Source organism: Pseudorasbora parva, chromosome 1, assembly GCF_024679245.1.
Source record: "Pseudorasbora parva isolate DD20220531a chromosome 1, ASM2467924v1, whole genome shotgun sequence".
Classification (NCBI taxonomy): Eukaryota; Metazoa; Chordata; class Actinopteri; order Cypriniformes; family Gobionidae; genus Pseudorasbora; species Pseudorasbora parva.
The window spans coordinates 21,043,654-21,054,454 of NC_090172.1; the positions used below are offsets into that span (position 1 = coordinate 21,043,654).

General features: G+C 39.3%; 1 protein-coding gene across 1 annotated transcript in view; it reads left to right on the forward strand.

Annotated features, from left to right (window-relative positions):
- Positions 1-5,216, forward strand: part of LOC137061404 (B-cell scaffold protein with ankyrin repeats-like) — a 145,747-nt gene extending 140,531 nt beyond the window's left edge. Inside the window, exon 16 of the mRNA XM_067432466.1 lies at positions 5,153-5,216. The gene's annotated coding sequence lies outside the window, so the exon portion shown is untranslated. The remainder of the gene's footprint in view (positions 1-5,152) is intronic.
- The last annotated feature ends 5,585 nt before the right edge of the window (positions 5,217-10,801 follow it).

Here is a 10,801-nt window from a genome sequence, read left to right on the forward strand (position 1 = left end):
TACTCCCATGTTGCGTTTTTTAAGTCCCACCCCAACCCAGCTTCCAGCGTTGCTATAGAAACTCCCAATCAGAGACTGTTGTGCCCATGCGCTTGGCGTGGGTTTCGGTGGCGCAGGTGGAATGCATATGGAACAATGGCCCATCTGGGTGTGCCAGTGGCGCCCATTTTAATCACACCGTTTCCACGGTGCTGGCTGATGGAGACATTGAGTGGGCTGCTGGGAAGCCGCCAGAGCTCATCTACAGTGGGCAGAAATGGACCATAGAAGGAAGCTTGCTTCAGATTTGCTCACATGCAGACTTCTTTTAAAGGGTTCAGTCCATTGATCAGCCAAAAAAATAAGTAAATCACTTTATACTTGATAATTGTAGTTTGTTTGCTCTCTGTATTTCTTTCTGCTTCTGCTTTAACACAGTTTCCTCTGCTGTAGTTTTCTTGAAAATGCACTGCAAACATCTATTCTCGAACTATTTGTTATTTATTTTTTTATATATTTTTTTAATAATAAATAACTCAACCAACATCTCTCTGGAAGGATTATAAAACCCTTATAACCAAACTGCAGTTCAAATTCCAAATATTGCAGTGGACATGGGATTTCATTCAGATCACCTAATCATTTGAAGCAAATTCAGAACAGTGAACAGAACTAGCACAGGTAAATTAAAAGACAAAAGCCAAGGGGGTGTCTGGGAGCTCTCCTGATCTAAACCTATTTATGCCCTGCTGGGTGCATGGGGATTTTGGGGCTAGGAATTTAATATTGAGTTCCTCAAAACAAAAAAACTAAACAAAAACCCAGCAACATTGCTTCTACAGATACATAAATAAATCAAGACTGTACCTTCCACCTGTCGTATTTAAAATGGTGCTATCAAAAACGCAGGAGCCATAAAACTTGATTGCTAAATGGCACAGTGCAGAATGTTTTGTAAGAAAATAGAGAGTGTGATCTGAGAGAGTCTGAGTGATATGATAATTAAACTGTTGTTTTTCTTTCTTTCTTTTTTTTCTTTTTTTGAGGTGATCTCAACAATCAACCTGAGAGAAAAAAAGGTTTTGTTTTTGATTCATTGTTTCTTAAACTCCGTGGACCCTGTACAGGGACGGGAATGACATTGTCATGTATATACTTTCCATTTTAAATGTTTGTGGAGGAGCTATGATGTCATATGTGGTACCATTTGAATGCTTAGAGTCTTTACTTTCTGGAGATATGCATCACTTTGGCATTTGTTTTACACAAAGTAATGTATTTACACAAAATTACTCTGGTGCCATTTCTGCCTGAATTTGGTCTACCCAAATTGAAAAGCTTCCTATACACACATACAGTGGTCTAGGTTCAAAATATTGGTGTCATTTTACAGGAAACCCTTTAAAGTTACATAAACCACTGCTAAATGTGATAAACATGTAAGTATATGTTGTCTAAGCTGCTATAACACCCCCCCCCCCCCAAAAAAAATTGCTTTTTGATTTTGATATATAAATTCATTTTTGAAAGTGTGTAACTCAGGACCTGTGTGCTCTAGGACCCTGCAGACAGTTTGGGATGTTCCCAGCATGTATAATTAATTTAATGACACTGGAATATTGCATTTATACCACTGTATATGGTGGTGGTGGAGGGGGGTAGCAGGGTCGGGGGAGGGGAAAAAGGGGGTTCATCCCTTCAGACCCATTTGAGTAAATCTGGCATACAACATGACAAAGAAAAACTTCTTTTTTCCACCTTTTTTTGTAATTTAGTGGAAATAGCCCAAACTGTCTTCAGGTTCCTCGAGCACACAGGGCCTGAGTTACACACTTTCAAAAAAGAATTTATGGTGGAAAGAAAAATCTAAAAAGTGCCTACTTTTTGGGGGGGTTATTACAGCTTAGACAACATATACTTACATGTTTATGACTTTTAGTAGTGTTTTATGTAACTTCAAAGGGTTTCCTGTAAAATGACACCAAATTTTTGAACCTAGACCACTGTATGTGTGTATGGGAAGCTTTTCAATTTGAGTAGGCCAAATCCAGGCGGAAATCCCAAAAAATGACAAGGAGTGTAAAAGGTTAAATCTATCCTGGTATCAATGTTGCAGGCAATGTGTGGATCTCAATCAGTTTCCTAGTTCAATAGTCAGTTTACATATTGAAATAATACATATATACATATAGACGAGCTGGATAGTGCCTTGCATGGCTGACACTGCCATCGGTTTATGAATGATTGAATGAATGAATGGGTGAATGTGAGGCAATATGTAAAAGGCTTTGGTGGCCAATGGTCTGCTGAGAGTACTATATGCAGTCCATTTACCATCATAAATATTGTGAATATCTCTAAGGTGGACACCCAACTTAATATAGTATACTTACAATCTGAATCTAACCATCCCATGTCAACAAATGGAAAAGTCAGTCGTCTGTTTATTAGCATGTTAAATATGGTGCCTTTGGACGCAAATACCATACTTTTACATATTATTTAGTTATTGCAAAACTGTTGCAAAACTAAACATAAGCAGTACATGTGTTAATGTTTTTGTAAATCTTTGTTAATGGTATCATAAAAACCCATTTGTTCATGGTTTGTTCATGTTAGTTCATTAAAATTAGTAAATGTTGAAATTAACATCAAAATAGATAAATAAATGCTTTATAAGCACCGTTCATTGTTAGTTCATGTTAAAGGAAGTGTATGTAAATGTAAGATTGTGGCCAAAACTGGTCCTGCAATCACTTTCAAATTACTTTAGAGCTGCGTATCTCCTCTCCCCTCCCGCCTGACTCGAGTTTGCCAGATAGGCTTCAGGGTCCAGCAGGAACGTTTGTAGCTGCAGCTGTGGTAACTAGAGCAGAGCTGGCAACCTGGATGCCGAAACACTACTGACTTTGTGATTGGTAGATAGGTGGAGGGTGGCACTTCAGGCCAAAACACAACATGTCAACATCAACATCAGTTGAGGGCTGCAACAACAACTTTTAAATGACAATATCCTGGCTGGACTACTGTTGTCAGTGATATAAGTATTTGAAATGAACATGATTTCTTAATGTCTAGTGACATATCAGGGCCATTTTATGGTTAATTGAAATACATTTCTAACTATAGTTCCTTTAACTAATGTAGTTAACTGATGTTAAAGCAGCACTAGGTAACTTTTCAACCTTCATAATATATTTTTTAAGACTCTTGTGATGATAAATCGACTTACAATAGGTTGAATGACACGTCTGCCATAGCCTGATGGGGTCTGTATCGTTTTTAATCGTACTTTTAAACTTCGGGTTTCGGGTAGTAACCCGAGAACAAAAAGAACTACAAAATTCGACTGCTTTACGGCATATACGTCACTTCCACCAACACACACACTTCCTTACATTCAGACGTGCGAGCACAACTTTGTTCGTCGGATAATATAGTCATGTCCGAAGCAGCACAGACACATACGAAAGAAAATGTTTTGTCGGAGGAAAGCAATAAGAGGAAACGAAAAAGTGATGGGATTAAAGGCAGGACTAGGATCAAAATGTGACCAGCGTTTGCTCGTCGGCGTGAGCTGAAGGAGGCGTGCCCGACCGATGCTGTCCTGCTTGTTACGGTGAGCTACCATTCAAACATTGAACTGAAGTATCATATAGATTCTGTAAAACGGTAACCAATAGACTACTATAATGACGCTGGCTTGTAAACGTGAGCATCGTGATTATTTGGCGTTTGAAAAAAATAAAAGCCATGAAATTATATTCATATGACATGCTGAAGCATATGCCACTGACTGTAACGTTACCTGGGATGAAGACATTTCACACGCGCCGCCAGAAGAATTCGAAATCCTCTTGCAGTGTTCAGGGGAACTGTTAGCGCTGCACCGATCCGCAGCGCCACTTTTATGAAGTTATTTGGCCGGCACCGCACCACTGTATATATTTTTACAACCCGCCGCGCACCCGCGACCATTAAATAGACATACGGGGTCCGCGGGTTATGAGACGAGCCACGCATCACTAGTTCAGAGCTATCAGGGTTGTCATGTCAACAAATGCACGCACGATGACATCCCCTGTTGTAGGATTACAGCGCTTACGACAGTAGTTGAGGACATTATTTTTTCCAAACTGTAGGGGGACCCCAAGAGCAAAAGTAGCCAAGTGGGGCTTTAACTAATGAACCTTATTGTAAAATTTTGATTAGATAATTTATGTTAACAGCACCAAATGCAAGACGCATGAGACATACTCAGGAACATATACACGTGATAAAAGACGCATTTAATCCAGCAAGAAATCATATATACAAGCTCTCACGGGGTATGCACACTCCCCTGGAGTCCCTGGAGACACTGTTATGTGTGTTTAGACGCAGGCTGTCGCAAACTGCCCAAGTTTTAATTAAGTCGCTACTCTTGGCACAGCATAGTGGGACAACCACTGAGCTTCATCAGACATAAGCAATTACATAAACAAACCCCAGAAGATTTTAGCTACTAATATCACTACCTGGATGCCATATACACACTGCTAAGTACACACTGTAAGACAAAAATCTGTAGATACATGGAAAAGGGACTGGTGATATTAAGTTTACGGACATTTATTTAACCAAAAGTGCAATGTCTCAATAACCTCAAAAAAATTTGACAGGATTGACATGTTAAACCCACACTGCCCTTATGAATAATAAATGTGTGTGATGGATGCTAATGTGTTAGGTGAGATGGACTGAGAATGTATGTTCTCATGCCACTGTGATCTCAGTGTGTGTATACGGTTATGCCCCGTATGCCATCTGCGGCGAAGGGGTGGAGGGCCGCTTGCAGTACAGTGAAGGTATTGTGTGTGCCCTGACAAGGAGGGGGATGAATTTGTCTGAAATGGAGGAAAGGAATGGGAGATGAGGTGAGAGCCAAGTTGAATACAGCTTAAGAGCTTTCATGAAATACATTGAAAGTGTTGCTGAGAGAAGAATTTTAAGAGTAATTTTGTTTAAATTTAAGTTAAAAATCCTCTCTCTCTCTCTCTCTCTCTCTCTCTCTCTCTCTCTCTCTCTCTCTCTCTCTCTCTCTCTCTCTCTCTCTCTCTTTCTCTCTCTCTCTCTCTCTCTCTCTCTCTCTCTCTCTCTCTCTCTCTCTCTCTCTCTCGTCTTATATTTTCAGCCAGCAAGACTCATTTGTTACAATCTTGGCCCAACATTAGACAGACCCACCTACGGATTTGCTGTCACAAAGAAAAGAACATTCCGGAAATATGGGTGAAAAAAATGACATCGCCGCCAAAGGTTTAGGATTAATATTAAGAATCTGGTCTCTCCCTGCCTTCAGACATGAGGGAGTTATTTGTTAATCATTTGTTACTGATAAACTGATATTCATTCAATTAAACTACACTAGTATTTTTCATTTCTTGTCGTGAAGTGACAAGAAGGGAATGTGAATAGTTTCAACCAATCAATGGAAGCGTTACCAAGTATTTTTAGATGCCTATTTTAGACAATTGTTAAGAAATATACTTCACAAAAAACACTCTACCCAAATGCTGTAAACAATATAGATGAGAGACAAGATAATTAACTTCAATCTTTATTAGCTGTAAAGTAAATACAGAATGCAGACAAGAGTATTTTCTTTTAAACAACTTTTGGACGGAGTGGTGAAGAGAGCCCACTGTTGGCTGGGAACGAGCTTTTAAAGCCATTTCCTGTGAGCTACGTCCATCATTGCTCTCCATTTCGCTGCGTTCCCCTTGTCAGCCATTATTCATCACTGTAATGTTGTGCTGGGCAGAGCCCCAAAACCTCAACTCACAATGGGGAAAGAAATGGAGAGAGACCAAACACCCGAGACAAACGCACATAATTCTAAACATTGCCATGGATGGGGTCTGATATTACAGAGAGCAAGCCACCTTCATAGGTATTGTCATCTTTGGAAAATGTTCAGTGATGGTTTAGGTCAAAAATCAATGCATACATTGGGCTAAAAATTCAATGTTGCATTAACGTCCACTTGACACAACCTGTATTTTTTGGTAACTGTGAGTCACCCAGAAGTATTTGGCAAAAACTACAAATGGAAGAAAGTTGGGTTTTAACTAGGAAACATATATGTAGTCTTAAAACTGTTCACCGCTCCACTCCAGATTTTCTCAGCAGCCACAGGCCGGTTCTGTATGGGCCTCTGGGGCTCGGGTAGGGAGAGGTCCTGTTGGGATGGAGATAGGGGATTGATGGTGATTGTTTTAGCATGTGAGACTGCAGGGGAGGACAGGCACCGCTGCAGACTGCCTGCCTGCACTGAGGTTAGATAAGGTGAGAGCTCAAGGGCTGGAATGGTTCTTCTGGCCTCACGCCCACCTGTAAATAAAGTCATACTCACACAGGATTCTCTGTACGATACCTTGTTTTGCAGCATTTAGAAAGAGTGAATGCTAAATATCTTCTTGCTGACTATATATATTTTATTTCTCTATTCTAATATATATATATATATATATATATATATATATATATATATATATATATATATATATAGTATTAGGGCTTTAAAATTTTAATTTAACATTTTAATTTCTGCTGCTTTTACATAGTAAAACAAATAGATATTAAGCAGTGCACAACCCATGTGCCTTCACCATAAAACACAAAACTGTCTTATCTGCTGCTGAACTGCTGCCAGTGATTCCATTCACATAATTGACTTGCACCACAAGCCTGTCCAAATTAATTTTTGTCCCCTCACAATGCACTCTTTCCTCATTATTCATAATTAGCCGTATAGTCTTTCTGTTACAATTGAAGAGGTACTGATAATGATTATGGCAATGATTATGTGTTTTTGCTTTTGTTGTTTGGTGTGTTTCAGGATGGGTTGTTGAACCCAGTATAGATGTAAATTAGCTGTATTGTTGTTCAGCATCAAAACTGTCCAAAACCCTTATAAACTGGTGTTCACACATATAATTATATATCATGTGCTCATTATATCACATGTGCTAACTTTGTGCTGCTCTGCTCATGAACACTTTGTGGTATGCACCTGAAACTGAGGTTTGACAATATTTGGACTGAATGCCACTGCATTAGATAAAAATCTAAGTGGTCATTAGCAAACAAAGATGGTTTGAAGGGGAGTTTTGTGAATGTATAAAGATCTAAAACTACTTTTTTTGACAAAGACAATGAATAAACATAAAACCCTGTTACCTATTTTTGTTGGACAGGTAAGGGAATTAATTCTAGTGTAAACTGCTCTTTAACTGACAATTCAATTCACATGTATTTGTACAGCGCTTTTCCCAATACACATCATTGTAAAGCAGATTTATAGAAAATGTTGGATTTGTTTGGAATGTTTCTACATTACAATTTAGAAAAATCTGTTATCGGATGTGACTGTGTCAAAGTGATATGTCCATATGTCAGAAATGTACAGTTTTAAGATAATACAAATCATGCAGTAAGAATTTAGCCGATTAAAGCTTTGATTATAATGAGTTGATTCAGAGTTGACGTCATCTGAAGTTCTCTGCAGGGCTTGCCATCTCAACTCTTTGGGTCATCTTCAGGGGCGTGGGACTGGGGGGATAAAGGGTACTGAGTAACCAGGGCCCAAGGCAGGGAAGTCCGTTTTCTATACATACACATACATGGTACGGGGGCCCAGCAAGATGGTTTGTACCCAGGGCCCAAAATTTGGTGCTACGCCCCTGGTCATCTTTAAAACTCACTAATATCACTGTAAATTACATAAACGTTTGAAATTATCATGCTGATCCATGTTGATAGATGGCAGTGCAGAGTCCAATGCTATTGTAGTATCAGTACTTAAAGTAAACGAACAAAGATGCTAACTCGAGCTAAAGCACTACTGAATGCTTGACTACTGAATGATTTGTGAGAACACTGAGACCTGAATTTGCAATGGTCCCAGAAATCTGATGAGAGACAAATAGTTTTAAAGAAAGTATGATGCCGTATCGAACATTTGAGTGTATTTTAGAATAGTGCATTTAAATAGATGAAGAAATTTTAAGTATAGTGCGATCAACAATCAGCCCTTAATGAAAGCAACTATGCCTTTGACATCTGTCTGGCATCCCTGATCAAGGTTATAAAATAAGCATAATACAACTAATCTCTGTATTCAGCTTTATTTGTGCATGCACGTGTCACTCTCTGACATTCTAGAGTATCACCCTCAAATCCCACACTTCCCTGGTGAGCTTCCTTGGGTGAAAAAATCTCCATCCCCGCCCCAACTACCTCATCTTGTAATCCACCGGTCACAACAAGACTTCCACATTACAAAGGAGACCGGCAGAAGAGGAGATGCCCTTCAGGTTTTCTATGCTAATCTGAATATGCAAGATGAGGAAGACTGGCACCACTGCCAATTTGACAGATGGACAATTAATCTGAGCTAAAATGGCATCTTAGCCTGAATAAGAATTTCAGGATCGAGAGCTGGAGCAGCTACAAACCACAGCAATATCTCCCAAGGAAGCATAGCCTAAAGAAATGAGGCAAAGAGATGAAACGGCCATGGCTGTTTATCCATATGGGTAACCTTAATCACTCTCAGATCGAGTCCAGTAATCACATTAATATCATACATAATATCAAGCGATTTACTGCTTCATTTCCAAATATTAGATTACAGATTTTCACACTTTATGGTACAAGCTTCAGGGTTTAATTTTACAAATGGCCCAAAGGAAGGTTATTTTTATTTTATTTTATTTTTTTAATCATTAGGCTATATAACATAAAAGCACAATTAATAAATCCATAGTATTTGATTAACAATGCTCAATGACTTTTTAAAACTATTGGGAATATGTCAACTAGCATTAGCATGCATACACAAACACAAGAAAACACACTCACCCAATAGCTGCACAGACACAAACCCACAAGCAAAAGTGTTGAAACAATTAGTGGTTATTAAAAGTATTCTCTAATTGGTTTTCTTGCACTTGATTATAAACCTTGCACTTGATTAAAGAGTGGAATATCAGTAAAAAATTGATTAACAAATACTGATTGACAACTGAAAGAACAATCTATGGAATTACTTTAGAAGTGAAAATAATGTATACAAAATTAATTTCTTGAGGGAATATTATTTAATTTTTTAAAATATTAATTTGTCTCACAGCTGGAGGGTATACACTGGAATATACTGGAAGTGATTCCAATCACTTCAGTGTTGTTATGGTGTGGTTCAGCCACTAGAGGGTGATGGTTTGCTCAGCCTTGTGACCCTGCAGGTATGTTCTGTAACAGAGACTCACATCATTCTACATTGTTTAATGTTCATTAGCTCTTTTGCATCATCTCATCTTATTTTAGAAAATTCCAAAGCTTAAATCAACATGTTTTTAAACAAAACTGCTTTCTGCTTTCCTCCCACAACATTTATCTACAGCATTAGCCTAAAAATATGTGGGTATGTGCTGCATCTTTTACTTAAAAAATTCTCAAACTGAGACTGGCAGTATTCCCTTTAAATACTGTGGTGTATATTTGAATTCACTGACCCTTTCTGTTAAGAATTATTGCATTACTATATTATTATTAGAAGAATAATAGTATTAGTAGATGAGATCACTATCAGAAAAGTCTACCAAACACAGGTGCAGAATTCTCTGCCTCCCACCCCATTTTTTTAAAGTTAATTAGCGATTTGTTCTATGGATATAACAAAAGGATTATTCTCACTTGCCCTGCTGTTAATCGGGACTTTCAAAGCATATTTTTACTCCAAATTCTAGTTATTTTTCCAAACCCTAATCTCTCCTTCCAGATGGTCAGAGTCTGTCTCTAATATAATTGGCTATAAATCTGGTGTGAGTTACAGCCTAACACATTGGAAAGACAGGTGCACGTTTCTATTTTCCCTTTTTTTCTAGAGGCCCTGAGTTTCTGTGAAACTACTATGATAACACATGTCCATTGTGAAGTGAGAAAGAAAGAAAAAAATCTATTGGCACATTCTCTCCCTGTCCAGATCCCCATTTTGATGAAGCTCTAGCCTTGAATTATGAAATTCTCAATGGCTTGCGTAGCACAGTAGACACATGTGTCCTTGTACGTGTTATAGCACCAGAGTTTTCGACATATCTGATAGCATATGTCAGGGATTAAAGAAGGAGGTGAGAGCAAAGCAACGTGACATGTTTGAGGTGTTTGCAGTGTTTGGGGAGATTGGCAAAGAAAAAAGAGGGAAAGCGAGCGGGGCTACTTGAAGGGATGGAACGAGATAGCTCAGGGGAACACCGAACATCAAGCATGACCCCAGTACTCGTTCTCCACACTTGCGCCGCTCAGTGTGTGATTCCTCGCCGAAGCCATCTGGCCCTCTCTCTCCCATTCCCACTCAACATATTGTCATTCCCTCCCCCCGTCCCGCTCACACACACCCTCACACCAATCTGTCCCCTACCTTCACCAGCCGCACAAGTGAGCCCACGCTCCTCCATTGAAGATCCCTTAAATGCTCCCAGTTGCCCTTTTCCCTCTTCAGTCTGCAAGGCTGTATCTTTCCCTTTAGCTCTGAATGGCCGAGGACCATATCCAGCAATCATACGGAGACGTCGGAAGGGGGTCGTCTTCTCAATAGCAGCCCCCCACTGGGGAAAAAGGCCCTCTCCTGTCTACACATGAAAGGGCGTGTGAAATACTTGCGAAGTGTTCCAAGACGTCCTAACATGCATTGAGGTGGGAGGAAAGGGATCATGGTCCTTAAATTTTCACTCTCCTTTTCAGCTAGTTTGACCGTTGGCCCTCACTGCATGTGGTGCGTCCA